This window comes from Petromyzon marinus, chromosome 51 (assembly GCF_048934315.1).
Source record: "Petromyzon marinus isolate PM22_M1 ecotype Great Lakes invasive population chromosome 51, UKy_Petmar_22M1.pri1.0, whole genome shotgun sequence".
Taxonomy (NCBI): Eukaryota; Metazoa; Chordata; class Hyperoartia; order Petromyzontiformes; family Petromyzontidae; genus Petromyzon; species Petromyzon marinus.
This window is the reverse complement of record NC_133717.1, coordinates 3,848,753-3,867,936: the sequence shown is the minus strand read 5'-3', so window position 1 is coordinate 3,867,936 and position 19,184 is coordinate 3,848,753. Positions and strand designations below refer to the sequence as shown.

Sequence of the window (19,184 nt, the reverse complement as noted above, 5' to 3'; positions counted from 1 at the left end):
GCAATGTTTATATTTTAATATCTCGCTGACAATACTTTGCCCCAACAGCCTTCTTCGTAGGGCCATTGCCCAAAACGTCGCCTATTATACATTTCTTATTTTAAGGCCACAGTGTTATTGACTGGCGAGTTTCTTCTCTATCCCACACGTCGGTGGGATGTAGTCTACCAGCGACTTGTAAGAAAGAAGTTAAAGCCCTGGGTGTAGCCTTGACACAGCCTAACTTAAAGCGTAGGTTGGCATAGCCAGGACAATGAATCCGCGTTTGTTTTTGGTGTTCGGCCACGTGGTGCCAATGCTTGACGTTAACCCTCTACCACCCAATGAGGTCGTCAAATTTACAAGATATTGTTTACACTCGCCGATGTATGGATTACATTCTGTTCAATGAATCTCCTCCCCGGTGGCTTAGGACTCTTCACTACCAACATTAACATGAATCAAACTTGACACGGTCTCCGTTTAAGTGAACCGCATGCTTCGCTCGCGTGGCTGCCTTCGGCTGCTCGTTCACCGCCGCGCCCTCTCGTTGTGTTCCAATCAGAGTGTGGAGCAGGCTGGGTCCAAGTGGTGCGCCGTCGCACACCACCTCCGGTCCCGAGGGCCATCGGTGGCAGCGGCTGAGCGTTGTCCCACCTGTGACGACACGGGCCGAGTCGGCGGAGTACCGTGCTCCGGCGCGCAACGTCAGCCAGGAACCATCCACTTGGTACCAGATCACGGTAAATGCAGTGGCCGCACACACGTGGACACAGTCGGTGGTTATCTCCGTGGTATTATTGGTAAACATACTACGTGCTATCTGCTTTACAGTGGACCTTAATTATCCAGTGATGTCATATGCTGGCGTGATGGTCGGAATAAAAAAAAAATGAATTCAAATTACACAATTGGGATGACACAGCAATGTTGCCCTCTCCCCCACTGCAAAAAACATGGAAGGACCCTCCACAAAAAGAGTATTGAGACTCAGTGAAGCTCTCCTGAATAAAAACGCATTGTAATAATACAGGGGCAGATCCAAAGGGGGGTAACAAGGACAATCCTTCGGAAAGCCTTTCGCAAACTGTTGGAGCAGGTGCTGTTCGTGGGCACCTTTTAAGGCCAGCATAGCACCTCAGGGTATAGTGTGGTTGTTACCTCAGTGCTCATGTTTACACACGACACCAGGTACTCATTTAAGGCTGAGTCGACCTAAGTGAGGCCAACAACCACTTTTTGTGGCCATGAGCGGGAATTGAACTTGGGTGGCCAGGGTTTGTAGGGCAGTGTGGAAACCACTGAGCCAGCACTCTCCGCAGACACACGTACACGTGCAGGCTTACAAATTGCTTGGGGTCTTGCTGGCTTTGTTGGAAATTTGGGATTGTGGGTCTGGGATATGACCTCATGGACTAATTCCTTTGTTGGGATAACTTTTTTGTTTGTGCCTTTTGTTTTGGTGCCAATTCTTAACTTGTTTGTTCATTCTTGATTTTGCTTGCTCGTAGGGTTTTCATTTGCTTTGGCAGTGGCTGTATGTGGGATTTGGTCCTAAAAATTATTAATGTCCGTTGTGGGATGCTTTTAGCATGAATGATGCTATATAAAAGGAAATATATCTTATTGTTCACTCCTGGCCACTGCTTCTTGTGTCCCCAGATTCCTTTTGGGAGGAAGTATGGCAAGGAGGGGCTTCTGCAGTTCCTGCAGCAGGGCTGCTGCACGCCCTTCACTCCGTTGCAGGTATGAGCGCGAGAGATTAAGCGATGTGTTCAAGCTGGACTGCTTACAATCCATCCTGGGTTTAACTATCCTGTGTTTAAACTATTGGTCAATTGTCCAAACTGTGATTTCCTATTCATCACCGTATGTCCAGATTAATGAAAAGGCTTTGATCTTGTATCTGAATAACAAAGTGATGGTGTCGATTTGTCAGATGTGGAGTGGAAGCGTATTCCAAACGGTAAGGGCTGTGCATGAGAAATCTCGTCCATCAATGGGACCATGCCCACCACGCTACACCACTGATGACAACACTGTGCCTCTCTCCAATATTGTGTCTGTATGTGTGTTCTTCTCAGTTCCACTTTGAGGGAGGCATGGCAACATTCTATGTGGTGAACTACATGGCGGCCTTGAACCTCAAGGCGCTGTCACGGAAAATTGTCTTTCCCGACAACTATAGGGTGAGTGCGTCGGGGAGGCAGGAGGCGATAGGCCAACTGCTATGAGATGTAAATGTTACATCAGCTGTTTATAGCCCCCTCCTTCAACTGAAGGGTGACCAGGAGATCACAGCATATCAATAGATTGTTTCATACATCTGTCCAGAGCTTTGAGCGTACTTGACTTGAATGCGTACGTGATTTTCCCCCGGAGAGTGCAGCTTCTGCCTCCAACCTCAATGCTCATTCAGGGAATTTGCCGAACAATCCTAATACAGGATCCTCGTGAACAACAGTCTTGAGGCTGAGCAAGACTCTCCTGGATAATGAGGGCATCATTGTTATCCTCATGTAGCCTTTCATAGTGGCCCCAAGAGGTACTTGTTTTTTTCATTGAAATCCCCTGGGATGGCTGGAAAAGACAGCCCAAGTGGACTGGAGGGCTAGGCCAATAGGTGTGCAATTATGCATAGGTTAAATGCATTTCAGCACACATAATGCATGCGTTTAGTCACACGCGTAAGAATCATTTGATTTCGGGTTGAATAGCTCATATACCATGTGTGACCACCCGCAGCTATGAGAGATTACAGCACTCGAAATCATAAAAATATCGTCATAAATCATCAAACTCATTGAGTTGTCGGTGGAAGCCGGGATTCATTTAAAGAATCAATTTAATTTTTCATGTAATTTTCATCATTTCGTTTTTATTGCTTCCCATTATTCCCGTCTCATTTTTACCATTTTCTTTGATCCATTTTCCAAATTGCTGCCATCTTTCCCCCGAGGAACAAAAATGAAACAGCATAGAAATGAATGTAAATCCAATACTTTACATGTGATTGGTGACCGGGGTCACTGTGGAAAATTAAGCATATCCTGGTCTCTTGAGTTCTCTTTCACCTGGTTGCACAACATGCATTAGAATTATGACACACACACAGACATGATCACGCTAACGAGGTAAGGTGATCCACATGGGAGGGGGCCGGCGTGCCGGCAGACAGCTGATTGGTGCCGCCGCTTTGTCCGTGTTGCAGGCCATCGTCTTGATGCGCCCAGTCCTGGGCCCACCGTCTCCGCTCACTGCGGATCTAACGAAGGACGACCGGCGGCTGATCAAGGTGAGGAGGCCATGCGTACAACCGGCACGCGGCTGCTATGCTCTCACCACCGTTCCGTGTGGACGTGTTAGTATTTGTAATTGTGTGTTTTGGTACATGAGATTGTATGTTAGTATATCAGATTGTTTGTGTTGGTACATCAGAATATGTTGGTACACTAGATTGTACGTGTTAGTACATCAAAAGTTATCATCACATCTATCATTACTCTCAACACCATCATCCTCACCATTGGCATCAACTTCATTACCACCAGCACCACCACTCACATCATCATAATCACATTCATTACCATAACTGTTTGTTACCAACAGGAAGAAGCTGAGTTGCCAGAGCCGCCCACATCCATGTCCATGATGGTGCCCAAAGTCATGGCACCCTCTGCTCAACCACCAACTGCGCAGCCTCCCAAAGCTCAGCCTCTCATCGCTGTGCCACCCACCGCTGTGCCACCCACAACTCTGCCATCCAAGGATCGGCTTGCCACTGCTCAGCTTCTCAAAGTTGTGCCACCCACACCTCTGACACCCACGCCTATGCCTCCCACAGCTGAGCGACCCACAGCTCTGTCACCCAAGGCTCGACCTCGGAAGGCTCAGCCTTGCGAAGATCGGCCTCCCATGGCTTTGCCACGCACACCTCTGCCACCCACCGCTCTGCCACCCACAGCTCAGCCTCCCACAACTCTACCACCCACACCTCTGCCACCAAAGGCTCAGCCTCCCACCGTTCTGCCACCCACACCTCTGCCACCCAAGGCACAGCCTCCCACCGTTCTGCCACCCAAGGCTCAGCCTCCCACCGCTCTGCCAACCACACCTCTGCCAACCACACCTCTGCCACCCAAGGCTCAGCCTCCCACAGCTATGCCACCCACCCCTCTGCCGCCCACCTCAGCCGACATTCAAGGCCTCATCACGAACTTCCTCAAGGAGTAAGGAGCCTTCCAATTCCCCGCACTCACTCACACAGACACTAGGGTATCCCATCCTATGCTTTTATGTAATATTTCATCATCATCACCAGGAATTATCAATGCACTGCTGGGTAAATGCTTCCCCAAGCCATTACTATATGACTGCCCTGCAATGGAATAACCTACCTACAATCTATAGACAAGCTCATTTATTCGCTCCAACTCCTGGATCACCTTGCCCTTAGGCACGTTCCCTCCCTTGGATGTCACTCAGTACTTAGTCTAGACTATTGGCCATTATTCCTTCTGCCAGTGTGTTCTGCTCAAGCCCACTTACTTTTCTTATCAGTTAGAATGGTTTCTTTACGCTGCATATGTTGTTTAGTCCACGTGTCTCTCATTATTACCGTTTTCCAGTTGGATTGCCTTCCTTCTACAAATTAGTCCCATTATCTTAATTCTATCATGAATTTATCTACATATATAAAAGGGAAATTTGTAAATATGTGTGTCTGTTCGAAATGTTTAGCATACTTCCCAACATGCAACAAACTTGAAATTTGGAATCTGGGTAGCAATAATGGATATATTTTCCACGGCAAGTGAGCGGTGACGTCACATCTGTGATGTCACCCGCATGCGGAAGCATTACGCAGTGTGCCTGCTGACGTCACGCATCCCCACCCCAACCCTCCGCTTATTAATCCAAGACAAGAATCCAAGTCTCGGGCGAAGCCGGGTAGTAAAGCTAGTTGTATATAAAAGTGCAGCCCTGAAATTCCTTGTGCATTCTACTCCACTAGAGGGAGCTGTAGAGAACCCTCTATCGTGTATATGGCCTAGTCTTCCACAATAGCCGGACATAAGGGTAGGGAGTACCGACACAACCCCAACATTTCCAATTGAACTGTGGTAGACAGCTGGCTGGACATAGGTGGGGGGATTCAATCAGTTTGCACCTTTGCTTCAACGTTTGCTTCCAGGACATTACACTGGCAAACTCTGATTTGCAAGCCCAGAGTAATAACCGTTACACCACTGCATCATCCCATTATTTATGCAACAATGCATTGCGACTCTTTTATGATCTCAAGCACGACCGTATACTTGCATTGTAAACAAAATATTTGAGTTGATATGAATCGATGGATCGCTACGCACTTGGTGATTAAAGTGTGTTGCATGTGCATTGGCAGGTACTACGGTCTTTATGATACCGCAGACCGCGAGGGTCTGCTCAAGAAGTATCATAAGGATGCCCTCATCACCATCTACACCCCCTCAGAGTGAGCTGACAAACACACACATACTCACAAACTGGCCAGCAAGGCTGTCACATGAAAGGATGAATTGGTATTTGCCACAGACTGCTCTCGGGAGACCGTGTTACATTGTTTATCATCGGTACAGGCGGTTATAAGCATCAATGACAACTTCTATAGCGTCATCAAAGAGCACGCCATTTAAAGTGTGCTGAAACGTGTGGAGGTTTTTTTCACATAGCCGCAAGCAGCCAATCAGAAGATTGCTTTAAATCCTTCGAAATTAAATATGGCTTCTAAAACTGGAATTAAATAATCAATTTCTGCAACGATACCAGAAGAAATGCTTTGCGAAAACACGGAAATTAAAGCACATTTGTGGATGTGAGTGTAGCCACTCAGTTTCCTAACACTCCAGATCTCGTTTCTACCTCCAGGAGCAGCCTGGGAGAGGAGGGTACAGACAAGCCGACCCCGGAAGATTCACGTGAGTGTTGGTCACGAGCGATGTTTGCAGATCCGTGCGTCACTGTGTCACCGCTCATGTCATTCTGTCACCGTGCGCCATGCAGTTTTTTTCTCCTTGCTCCGCACCTCCAATGCAACAGTTGCGCATATCTGTCGCCACTCGCATCACCACAGTTTTGTTGCCCTCCTGCCCCCTCATCCCACAGCACAGCTCAAGTGCGAGCGGCTGACGGCGGAGGACTTCATCAAAGAGCTGACGCACAAGCATCACGATATGTCCTCCTTCACCACCACCGTCAGCCGTGGCACGGTGAGCCCACCGTGGCCTTGCACCAAAACGCCCTCATTGACATAGCCGCTGGCTCTGCTTAAACACAAATTGCTGAGCTCATGCGGCCTGAGTTACAAACCTTTCCTGTCCACAAGCCTTCAATTTATGCTTCGAATTTTTACAATAATGATTTAGACTTATTCTTTGATACCCTTATGTCTATGTAAATATGTCCACCTTTCACTTGCTCCAATATTAAACGTGAATTATTACGTGAAACGTAACTCTGAAGAGAGATTAACGCCATCTTCTTCGCCTTACATTATCCCTAGCCTTGACACTCGATCCCATTATGATCCCTAGCAACATATCTCTCTCTCTCAAACCTTCACACTAACACAAGCCAAGACTCACACTTACTCTAGCCACAGCACTAACCCTGGCCGACACCCCAACCCTGCAGTCTCCACCTCTTGGGTTGCTTACAAATGATGGGCGGTCGTGTTTACTTGTGACTTTCACTTTACAGGATACCCAGGTCAACTTCACCGTCCATGGCTTCTTCAAAGAGAGTGAGTATTTGCATAGTCACATTCACCATCAGCTTCGTTATCAGCAGTAGCATCATCAACAGCATCACTGACATTGCATTTAACTACACCAGGTGCATTCTGCACTGCATGCCATAATCACCACCTCACCATTCTAATTGATCCTGCCATGCGGTTAATGTTAATGTCGTGGCTCTCTCTTGATGCCCGTGCACCTTTGTTTTGCTTGTCGATCCTCAGCCAAGAATTGCCAAGAGTCTGTGAAGATGTTTTGGCGGGTGGTGCAATTGGTGCCAACCATGGACGGCAGGTGAGTCACTTGCACCATGACCCAACACATCATAACAACCGCCGTTCGCCACTAAGTGGCAGTGATGTCACCACGGCGCTTGTGCCAGCCTATGTGCACGTTGAGGCCACTTGAAGTGTGGAACGCCCGCTGGCAGGTCACGGGGCAGACCCAGGTGCTACGGGTCGACTGAGATGGCTGGCCAATGCACCACCTGTGCCCCCTACTATGCCAACTTGCTGTGCTTTGGCCACCCAGCGCTCCGCTCGTTGTTTTGAGCGTCACTCCTCTGCCCCATTGTTGTTGGAAGGCGACTGCCTCCAACTACCCAGTAGCATTCTTAACGAGCCTCCTCCACAGAGGCCGATTTTAACACGGCGGGTACCAGTCATCGGCAAGTCCACTCAGGACCACATCCTCTTGTACCACATCACTCCATCTCTTCTCTAGCCCATTCAGCGCCCGTTTAGCCCCCTTTATCCAGCCGAACAAAAGCTGTTTAGGCATGCGGTGGCTGGGGATACGGGCTACATGACACATCATATACACACAGCCACAAACACACACCATGTTTTCGTACACAGACAATACACACTTTCCTGCTTCCCTTTCCTCTGCTCCCTCTCCCATTCCTTTGCTTCTTCCATAACGAGGTTGCATACTCTTGATTTTCCAGAAGGCAGTACAGCAAGTGTGGACTAATCTCCATCTTGTCTTCTGTATGGGATAGAGTGTTGACCCCTTGTCCATGTGTGTTTCCTTCAGGTGCTCCATTAGCTTGCTGTTTAACTAAGTAATGTGTTATTATTTTTATTGACCTGCTTGTGTTGACACCCGGCAGGCCATCTGTCGCGAGTGAGCGGATGTTCATCCGCGAAGCTCTTGCAAGTGAGATGCCCCCTGCATTCGCCTCAACAACATCAGCGACGTCCAGCAGCTGCCCGCTTACTGCGCTCACCTCGTCCCAGCAGGAGATAGTCAATTCGTTCACAAAAAAATCCCACATGACACCAGAGTGGTCGCAAAGGTGGGCGAGAGCACGTGGGAACTGTCTTACAGCCACACACACGTGCACACACGCATGATGTCATGCTTCATTGCAGAGTAATGAGACAGCCCAGCAGGAGCCATTTATTCTGCCAAACCCTTATAGGGGCACCAGGGTCTTTGGACTCGGACTGTTATGTCCTTCCTGCCCCTTCATTCCCCCCTACCCCTTTTGTCCACAGACAGAGGAAAGCGTCAGTCATTTTGTAAAGATTATTAAGGAGACAATGTATGCTTGAGGTGGCTTACTCCTGTCCCGAGTTTAAACGATAATTTTTGGTACGTTTCGACAAATTTTGTACAAACACATGGCCATAAAGTCGACTCGAGTGAGGGGCGACTTGACGGTGCGTCTCTGCTGCGTTGACCCCGTGACGGCGCTATTCCAAGCATGCGGATCCCATTGAGAAGCGAGCCGAACGGCACTGTGTAATGGGGCTGCACAATCGATTCTCACCGGGAGCTGGCATGAACCCGTTTCAGGTGGCCATAGGAATCTGGTCCACAGCCCAGGCACTAGACTTGCAAGCTGGACTGTGGAAAAAAGGCACTGACGTTCTCTTTGCCTCCTGTCCGCGCTTGCCTCCACAGATGCCTGGAGCGGAACAATTGGGATTTCTCCAAAGCGGCTGACGACTTCATCCACCTCTACGTGAGTACCGTGCCGCCCACAATCCTGACCGACACACGTAATCGCAACTGCACCGGCGTGTTCACGTTTTGGCGACCGTCGCTAATGATGCCGCTTGTCTCCCTCTCCACTCTGTTCCCTCCTCTCCTCATTCCCTCATCGCAATCGCTGCTCCGGTTTTGGCTGCGGCTCCTGCACGGTCGCCAATCGTCGTTCCCGTCGTCAGGAAGCAGGGAAGATTCCGGGGGAGGCGTTTCGGTGATCAGGCGTCATCCAGAACCAGCGCCCGACCAAATGGACCCTGACCACAACATTTATTTTTGTATCAAAACCGTGATTTTCTGTATTGTAAATGTAAATACATATTCATTATATTATACATTTTGGCTGTCGTTGTGACTTTTTTTTTAAAGCATTCTTGTTTGGTGACTGATTTAAATTGTGTATCTCTCCGGATAGCGGTATACTCAGTACAGACCGCTCGCTTAGCGCTCACTTAAAGAATCAGTTTCCAACACCCTTATTTCTTAAGTATGAGGGCTTCATTGGGGTATTGGTAAAAGTGATAATACAGATTGTAACCATTTTATAAGAATTTATAACATCAGTACAATGTCCTGTACCTCATTTAAAGGCTGAGTCTGCCTCGTGAAGGCCCAAGACCCGTTAAAATATGCACCACTGTTATTGGTATTGAGTGGGCATTGAACTCCGTTTACCAGGTTCACAGGAGAGTGCGCTAACCACTGTGCCACCGGCAGGGGTGGAGCCAGGATTTTGACTTTGGAGGGGCTGACTTCAATATTCTGAGATATCCAGTGTATGTTTTCCAATGGGCGCCACAAATGTATAAAACAAATATTATTGGATTTGAACGCGGAGTTTATTAATAGGTCGGAGCCGCTGATGTGGCTAATAAGTTTGATAAGTTCGAAACGCTGCCGCTCAAGCAGCCTGCAGGGCAGCACAAGGTGGCAGCCAGCATTTTGCAGCAGCCGGATATCCGGTTATCCCGATTACCGACTTTCCCAAAATTTCAGGGGGGGGCTAAGCCCCCCCCAGCCGCCCCCAGCCCCCCCTGTGGCTCCGCACCTGGCCACCGGTCCCCATGAAGTTATTCCTCAACAACAGCAGCCGCTGTGCACCACTAAGTGGTGGTCATGTCACCACAGCGCCTGCACTATGAAAGGCGTACTTTGAGGCTACGTATAGTGTTGAAGGCTCACTGGTAGGTAGTGGAACAGATCCAGGTGCCATGGGTTGACTAACTGAGATGACTGACAAATGCACCACCTGTGCCTCTTACTGTCCCAACTTGCTGCACTGTGCTCGCGGTTGTAAGCATCGCTCCTCTGCCATCCGTTGTTGGTGGAGGCTGACTGCCTCCAACTCCCCAGAAGCGTCCTTCACGAACCTCCTCTACAGAGGCCGGTCTTGACACCGCTGATACCGGTCATCAGCAAGTCCAATCTACTCCACATCCTTCTGTACCATCTCAGTCCATCTCTTATCTGGCCTGTGCCACACCCATTTAGCTGCCCCTTCTATCTGACTAACACGAAACTGCAAGGGCATGCGGTGGCTTCATCATCCACTCGCACAGACTCACAAAGACAAAGATCCCACGTATAGCCTTTACAGACTTTTGGGGAAAGTGTTGTAAGTGAGCACACACCCAATCGCCAACACTCACATCACATTCAGTTGACTGACCAGACGATTACGTAAGGTAGGTGACATTGTGCCAGAGGGCGACATCATGATATCTGTGAACAATGAACATGCAAGGATTGGACCAACAATCTCGCAAGTCCTGACATTTACTTTTTTAACATAAATGAGATTATTTAGGAATACATTTGTGATTATTAGAGGGTGTATTGGTTACTCAGGAGCTATTATCAGGTTACTATTCAGATGCCAAATTAAGACTGTTCATCAGGGAGAACATGTACATTTAATTCTCATGTCCCATGGTGTAAACAATTGCAGCCTCCAACTCTGATTATGGTCTCTCTATGTGCTATGAAGAAGGGCCATTGCCTGAAACGTTGCCTATCATATATTTTTCTAGGCCATAGTGTTATGGACGACTGTGGAGTTTTTCATAATTGAGTGACTGTGTGGTCAAGTCAGGTTACTGGGTGATTGTGTGATTGAGTCGGTCAGTAATTTAATGCATGTGCAGTGTATGGGTTTTTGGACAAGTGAGCAATTGATGGAACGGTATGAGCGAGTGAAATAATACATAACCGAGTGAGTATGGAAGTGTTTGAATGAGTGGGTAGTGAGTGTTGTGCATGAGTTTGTTAAGAAATAGACAAACAAGCAATGTGCTAAATTAATGAGTGAGGTGATGGAGTAAACACGAGTGATTTAGTGAGTTGGTCGATAAGCAGTTGGGTGATTAGATGAGTAGGATGAGTGGGCAATTGAGAGAGTGGATGAGTGAGCGTGTGAGTGAAGGAACGAATCAGTGAACTGCTGAGTGAATGGGCAAATGAGTGAGTAGGGTGAGCATGTGAATGAGTTTTCCTCACTGAGTGTTCATTTGTAGTGGAATCTTTGCTTCCATGCTCACATTAAAGGGCTGAGAACGAGGAAGCGGACATACTGAGACAGGCAGAGACACGGGGTGTAGAGGGGAGAAGGATTACTCGAGGCAGGGAAGGAGGGACACAAGGGGGTGAGAATGAGAAGACGTAATGATGAGAGGACACAGTGAGAAGAGAAGAGAAAGACACAGGGAGGACAGGGGAGGAGAGGGCAGACAAGTGGAGACACGGGGTGGAGGGAGACATGGGGAAGAGGAGGGATACAAGAGAAGGAAGGAATCGGGGAGAAGGCAGACATCGGGGGTATGGAGGCACAGGGAGGTAGATGGATGCACGGGACGATTTTATTTATAATCACGTGAAAAGAGCTATGCTATAGGTGAATGCAGTAAGAACTGTGTGTGTGTGTGTGTATATAACACAGTTGAGAGTCAGGTGATGTGCGAATGTCTGTACCTCATATTCTCCAGGTCCTGGGCCCGGGGTTGATCGCTCTGGAAAGCTGTTCTCACGGGACACCAGCAGAGTCAGGCGAGGGCAAGCCTGAGGCCTAGGTTCATAATGGCCAGGGCCTGGGTAAATGGTGGGAAGTGGTCAATATCATGCGATAATAAATATACCATTAAAATTCACGAGAAAAAATAGTAAGTCGGTGTATGAGTGGGTATTGAGTATGTGATTGAGTGCTTGTGTCAATGAGTTATTATTCAGTGGGTTTATGAGTGGATAAGTGGGTTATCGAGTGGGTGGGTGGGTAAGCAAGCCATTGACTGATTGAGCGAGGGAGTGAGTAGGTCGTTGAGCCAGTGACTGAATTAGTAATTAAATGGGTTAGTGAGCAAGCAAGTGCGTGAGTGTACGGGTGTGTGAATGAAACGAGTTAGTGACCCGTAAGTGAATTCCCACCTGGAGTGCCCTGCTGTCTGGGCACTGGAGACCTGTACAGCAGTGAGCTGGGCAAAGGCGTTGAAGTCCGAGTACGATGGGGTGCCCGTTTTTTGTCCTCACCACCTCACTCACATCATAGTAACCAGGGCCAGGGATATCCTGCGAGGGGAGATGGAAAGATGTTTTGGAGATGGCAACACTTCAAACACTCACACGACTACCCCTAAAATAGTCGTAGCTCTACCCTCTATGGACGTCAGGGAAGCAAAATTTTAACTACCTCGCCAGGTATACAGGAGGTCGTGGATTCGTTCCCGACCTTGACGTCTGTATATTTGGAGTTTGCGCATGTTTTTCCAATAGTCATGTGGATTTTCTCGGGGTCCTCCAGTTTTCCCTCCACATATAGAAACATGTGTTTAGAGTATTAGGCTGCTATAAATTTCCACGTGAAAATCCACTTCGTTGAGCTATCATTTGTGGTCACTTCTGAAAAAGATCGGAAAAGATCTGTATATCTCAGTGAGCCTTACCTGGCAAAATAACAAGTTTAGTTTATTTTTAGCTGAACCCCTACCTTCTAAGTCCTAGGAGATACTGTTTGTATTTAAGGACAAATTAATACAAATCTTAACCGATAACGCTACCACTACCCTTACCCCTAACACTAGCCATTCCTCTAGCACCAGCCCCATGACTCTAACCCCAACTCACCCGGTTCAATGTCAAAAGTCGTGGAGATTTGGACAGAAAAACGGAGCAAGCGCCATTGTGAGTTCCCGAGTCAAGTACAGACACCTACACAGACACCGAGACACAAGGGGGAGACAAGGAAATAGACATGAAACATTCAGTGTAGACTTACAGTGAGGGAAAAAAGAATTTGATCCCCTGCTGATTTTGTACGTTTGCCCACTGACAAAGAAATTATCAGTCGATAATTTTAATGGTAGGTTTATTTGAACAGTGAGAGACAGAATAACTGGGAGATTATCATGATGTTAGTGTGAGGGATTAGCATGTTACTGGTCACGGAAGTAGCTATGTTAAAGTCAGAGTTTACATATCAACAGAGGCATTTAGTACATTGACGCTAAAGAATTGCAACTACCCAACTATCATACAATAAGCCGATGTGAAAGAACTAAGTATAAACTACATCAATATAATAAATGTACTCAATATATTCTTCAATAAGTTGAGCTATTAACATAAAGTAGCAGGGTATACACTACACTATATAATGAATACCATATAGTAAGCTGATAAAAACTAAAATATAAACTACATCAATGTTATCAATAAACTCAATATACTCTCCAATCAGCTGATCTACTAACAATAAGTCGTTATACATTACAATTCTATGTCGAAAAACAGTGGCGGTTTCTTTTTTCTTTCAACGTTAGCACCACGGAAAGCGACGAGCTTTGTTCAGACGGACGAGTCCATCTATGCTCGGAATGGAGGAGGGGGGAGAGAGAGAAACAGCCACGATGCGCTGCTCTGTCCTGTGTTGAGTTACAACTATGCTATAAACTAGACTACTATACATTACATTATTATACCTTCCAATCTTAACTACATTGCATAATATCGTATACACAGCCCAATGTAAGCTCTTACATGCATTATAATGATATGTCTCCAACTAAACTTTTTTCTACATTACACGACTATACACCGTAATATACACTGCCATAGACAAACCCCACCCTTTAATTATACAATGCGTTACTATACACTACCCTATACTTTAGACTATAAAATATTAGACTTGTAATATTACACTATGTATTATTCTACCAACCCTACTGTATACCACACTGCTGTATATTCACTATACAATTACGATGCTATATATTGCCTTATGAATTATGTTAAACATTACACTGTTATACTATTTATTATTATACAACATGCTATAAACCATACCATTGACCGTCGTGTGAAAGGTATTAAGAGGCAGTGCCAGCGAATGGACTGCGGTCTGAAAGTCACCGTAAAATACAATCAATCAAGAACCGAAATGGTTTATAACGTCTTTCCAATGGTTACTAAGCCAGAATCCATCTTCTCGGTTGAAATTGTCTCTGTGTTTGTATATGTGGATGGCCTCATGAACGAATCTCTCATGGTAGCCGGATGGCTTGCAGAGAACCTCCGTCTTGGAGAAGTCAATGTCATGTGAGCCCACTGAATTATAACTGTGATCTGCCACGGCTGAGGTGTTCGTCCTACTGTGTTTCAAGTCTGCTTTATGTTCACGGATGCGGTCCGAGATAAGTCTTTTGGTTTCTCCAATGTAGCTGCTACCACAGAGGCAACTTAATTTTTAGACGCCCGGGTACTGTATGTCTGGAACCACACCAGGTGTGAAAACCACTGTGGTTTTCACACCTGATGATGATTGCTTGTGTTGCAGTCGAAACGTCGTGAGAATTTTATTGTTTTGTATTTTTATTATTTTATTGTTTCCCTTCTACGTGGCTTTACCGAAAGAACCAAGAACATGAATCCCTGCAGTCACGAAAGCTTTAAATAAAAAAATAACACGTATGTTAACCTGTTTCTTTCCCAGAACTGAACGAAATTATGAATACGTGACGGTGTACAATGGACCTTAAAGAGATTACCCCCAATTGGGTAGATTTACTGGCTTCACTATGCCCCAAGCCCTGACTTCAACTGGAAGCGACTTGTACGTCACATTCACGTCTGACGGCAGCGTCGTATTCACAGGGTTCAGTGCATATTATGAGAGTAAGTGCAACTTCAGTGTTTCAGTGGCCGTACGTCCTCGTGTCGTTTACCTGTTTAACATTTTTACACCTACACAAATGGTCACCGAGGACGTTGATTTGAGACGTGTAAGTGAATCAATGGCTTTTTGAGAATTGAGAGAAAAGTGCTATGAATGCAGTGAGATAAGTGAAGATAGATAGCCAGTAGAGATAACGGAGTAGACGTGGACAAAGGAACGAGATGTAGTGAAATGAAAGAAAAACAATTAGATATATTTAAGATGATAGAAGAGAGACAAGCTTTAGCAAAGTATTAAGATTTGCAAAATACACAGATAAGAGATATCGATGTCACCTAATACCCTTTTGTGACCCCTAAGTACCCTCTATCACGGTCACTCAATACTCAACCCTAGCATGCCCCTGCCATCTGAATAATTATATTTTGTCACCATTTTCAAACTATGTTAAGCACCTTGAGTGAGGGCTCCCAATCAATATAAAATAAGACAGGTCGAGTAAGATGAGAGCTTATATTTACGTTTTAGAAGACGTGAAAAAGAAATAGATCGCATCCTTTCAGAAGGATGCTATGAAAGACATGGGAGAGAGACATAGAGTAGTCAGTTCTCCTAAAACGCGCGTGTTTTCTTAACGCGAATTGGGTATAACGCGATTGAGTGAACATAAATGCGTCGTGCGAGTAGGAATAAGCGGTCGTACGGCTGCCTCGATGTAGCATCACACAAGATGGGATGCTGCTGGATGCTTTTAGATGCTACCCACGCGCCTTAGTCTTTATTCAGCCTGCATACACATCTCACGTGGTATCGCAAACTGTGCTTAACTCCATAACGTGGTGTTCTTCAGGAACGCAACTACTAGAGCGTTCTAGAACAGACTGTATAAATCATTATGAATGCATATCGCTCGTAAATTTAAGTTGGTAAAATAACTGCCATTGCGAACTGCCCGGGTATATAAAAAAAAACGCCTGGTCATTAAAAGTGCCCACCACATGGCTTAGGAGTTAGAGCGCTGAGCTGACACTGATGAGATCCTCGGTGGGAATCCAGGCAGCCGGCCATGATGGAGCCGCGTTCCCAGGTGTAGTGAGTTGGTGGTCTCAGCCCAGTCGCCAATGACCAAACAAAAACCATCACATTAAATTTGACTTCGCACTTGGGTTTGGCTTTGAGAATTTTAAATTAGCAGGGCAGGTGGGAAAATACTTCCCCCCCACCCCTATAGTTTGGAAAATTAATGTGTGTCGCAGATGTAGTTCTTTGATAGTTGCTTTTGCAGACTGTTTTTGAATATTGAGGACTTTAAGAATGGATTCTTCATCTCTAGAAGGTAACGCTGATCGCACAATCAGGATATAATTGGGGGAAAAATAATATAATGAAAATATATTGTATTCATGTGCATACCGTATTCCATACTGTCATTATATAGGCAGTCAAGTTCAGTATATACTGAACATTTAACAAAGATGTATTGTACATCGATGTTTGCATTCAAGGACTGATGTCTCAAAGTCATCTCTGTGTACTGTAATCCTTTTGACAGTCATTGAGTTTGCAGGGTGACTGGCAGAATGAACAGCTTTTATGACCTGGGCTACGCAACAAATATGTTCTGCACTGTGGACATTACAGTTCCCAATGGCTCTTTTGTCAAGCTGCAATTTAACTATTTCAAGTGAGTAACACACAATTTGACTATCATATATTGATATTAATAATATATATTTTAAAGGCCTGATTCCTGTAGAGTTACATTCCGCACATTCGCGAAATTGTAGCGGTCTACAAGTTGCACAATTATTTCTGCCCGATTCACCGTGACAGTTTTATTTTGGCTCGATTCCCACCATTCAGAATGGGTGAAGTCCTATCCTACGAACAACAGCAAAAAACACTGCACACTCCATTAACATCCAGGGGAGTTTGAAGCAGAATGGAGGCGCTCATTATCAGCAGCACGCTCGTTCCCTCGGTGGACACACTGACCAATCGAGCTCCATCACATGGGTCGGCTGGGTCTAGTGGTACATATTTTTGGAGTATGCGTGTTCTCCCCATGCTCGCGTGGGAATTTTCTCCGGGTCTCCCGGTTTTTCCCTCCACATTTAGAAACATGGATTGAGAGGATAAAACTATAAACAATGTTTTATTTTTACCAGGTAACACCCACGAAACTATATAGCTCTCTTTCAGAAGTGACCGGGTCACAAATTATAGCTCAACGAAATGGCTTATGTGGAAATTGAGAGCAGCCAAATACTCTGAACACGTTGAATCCAAAATGTGGAGGGAAAAACTGGAGGACCCAGAGAAAAATCCACACGACCACGGCGAGAACATGCAAACTCGAGATATGCAGGTGTGAGGGTCGGGATCGAACCCACGTCCCCCTGAATACCAGGCGAGGGAGTTAAAGGAAGTTAACATCTCGCCACCGTGATGCCCCAGTATTTGGCTGCTATGAATTTCCACATCACAAGCCACTTCTTTGAGCTTTAATGTGTGGCCAGGTCGTTTCTTAAAAAGAGTGTTATAGCTTGGTGGGCTTTACTTGGTAAAATACATTTTATTTTAGTTTAATGTGGGGAGTAATGGCACAGTGCTTCGTGCATCGCACTCTGAACCCTGCGACGTATTCATGATTCCTGGCAACAACACAGGTGAGTGTGCTGAGATGGCCAGGAGAAGACGGTAGAGAAATGGGTTCTTGAATCTGTGTGGGCATTTGAGTGTAATTTGCTCAAAGTGTTGCCTGTGGCTACTGGGGCGCCACAGTGGCGAGATGTGAACTACCTCACCTGGTATACAGAAGCACATGGGTTCCATCTCAACCCTGACGCCTGCTGTATATTTGGAGTTTGCACATTCTCCCTGTGGTCGCGTGGATTTTTCTCCACATCAAGTTTTTCCCTGCACATTTAGAAACATGCGTTTATGATTTGGCTGCTATAAATTTCCACATAAGCCACTTCATTGGGCTATCATTTGTGGCCAGGTTGCTTCTGTAAAAGAGCTGTATAGCTCAGTAGGCCTTATGTGGTAAAACAATTGTTAAAAAAAAGTTTCTTCCCGCATGTGAAACAAGCTTCAAAATAAGTCTTAGAAGTAAGTGTGGCTTTCTCAGGAACACTTCCCGTTCTGCATTTCTTCATCTTCCTCATAAACTTCATCAGCAGCATAACCAAAATTAGCATCAGGAACAGCAATATGGGCATCATCATAATATGCAACAGTAGCACTCTTTAATCATCATCAGTACCCATTTATCATAATCCAATTAATTGGGCATTATTATTATTATGACAATTTTCAATCACCACCACCGTCAAAATTATGTTCACGTTCGATCATGATTTACATTGTCTGCCATAGATTGGCGCTCGCAGTAGACACAAGTTAATTTCAACCACGGCCTAAATTCCACCCACAGCGTTGACATTCCCCTCCCACCGCTCGTTTGAGCAAGGAAACACCACGTCACTTTACACACACACCCCGAAATCACCCCAAAGAAAATTACAAACATCCCCCCTAATAGCCTGAACAGACTGTTGGGACAAGTGCTGTTAGTGAGCACCTATGAAGGCCAGCACAGCACACGAGGTGGTGGGTGGTCAACAACACACCTCCGGCCCCCTTTGTCTCCCCAGTGGTCATGTTTACAAATCGCACGAGGTGCTCATTTGAGGCTGAGTCGACCTAGGGGAGGCCCAGGACGGGTTCAGCACACTAACCACTACGCTTCCGTTCCCCATACACACGGATGGGGAGCACTCCCACGTTGCGTCAAAACTTTTGTACAGGCCCAAAGTGACGGCACTCGCCATTGTCTGTATTTTATCATTGACCGTTGGTGACGACAAAAGACGTTGTGTACACGGTTTGTCTCTTACCTCTCACCCCAATGAAGGCTACCGGGGAGCGAGCTGTGTGGCAACAGCTCCCTGGCCGTGTACGACGGCGGCGCCCAGCAGCGGGGACATTCGCTGGGCAGATTCTGCGGCCAAGCTCTGCCGCCGGGCGTGCGCTCCCTCTCCAACAACGTGACGCTCGTGTTTCAAGTCTCGGACAACTTCATGCAAGGTACCCTTGTTTTGTACGCGTTTGTGTACGTGCATACGTACGCACGCTGCACTTCTTTCGCAGCCGGCCATTTTTGATGGGAGGCGCCGGGTCAAAGGAGAGTTTGCAGAAACGTTTGCTGCGTGTTGATGGCAGACGCTCACATTGGTAAGGGGGCATCTCTTTTAACCCATACT

At 46.3% G+C, this 19,184-nt stretch overlaps 1 long non-coding RNA gene across 1 annotated transcript; it reads right to left on the bottom strand.

Moving 5' to 3' along the window:
• Window positions 1-2,787: 2,787 nt before the first annotated feature.
• LOC142931206 (uncharacterized) lies at window positions 2,788-18,906 on the bottom strand. The gene is made up of 5 exons (XR_012947212.1): window positions 18,819-18,906; window positions 12,867-12,950; window positions 12,171-12,311; window positions 11,721-11,836; window positions 2,788-3,244 (listed from the first exon to the last, which is right to left on the bottom strand). It is a non-coding gene; the product is annotated as an uncharacterized LOC142931206 (long non-coding RNA).
• Between the last annotated feature and the right edge of the window lie 278 nt (window positions 18,907-19,184).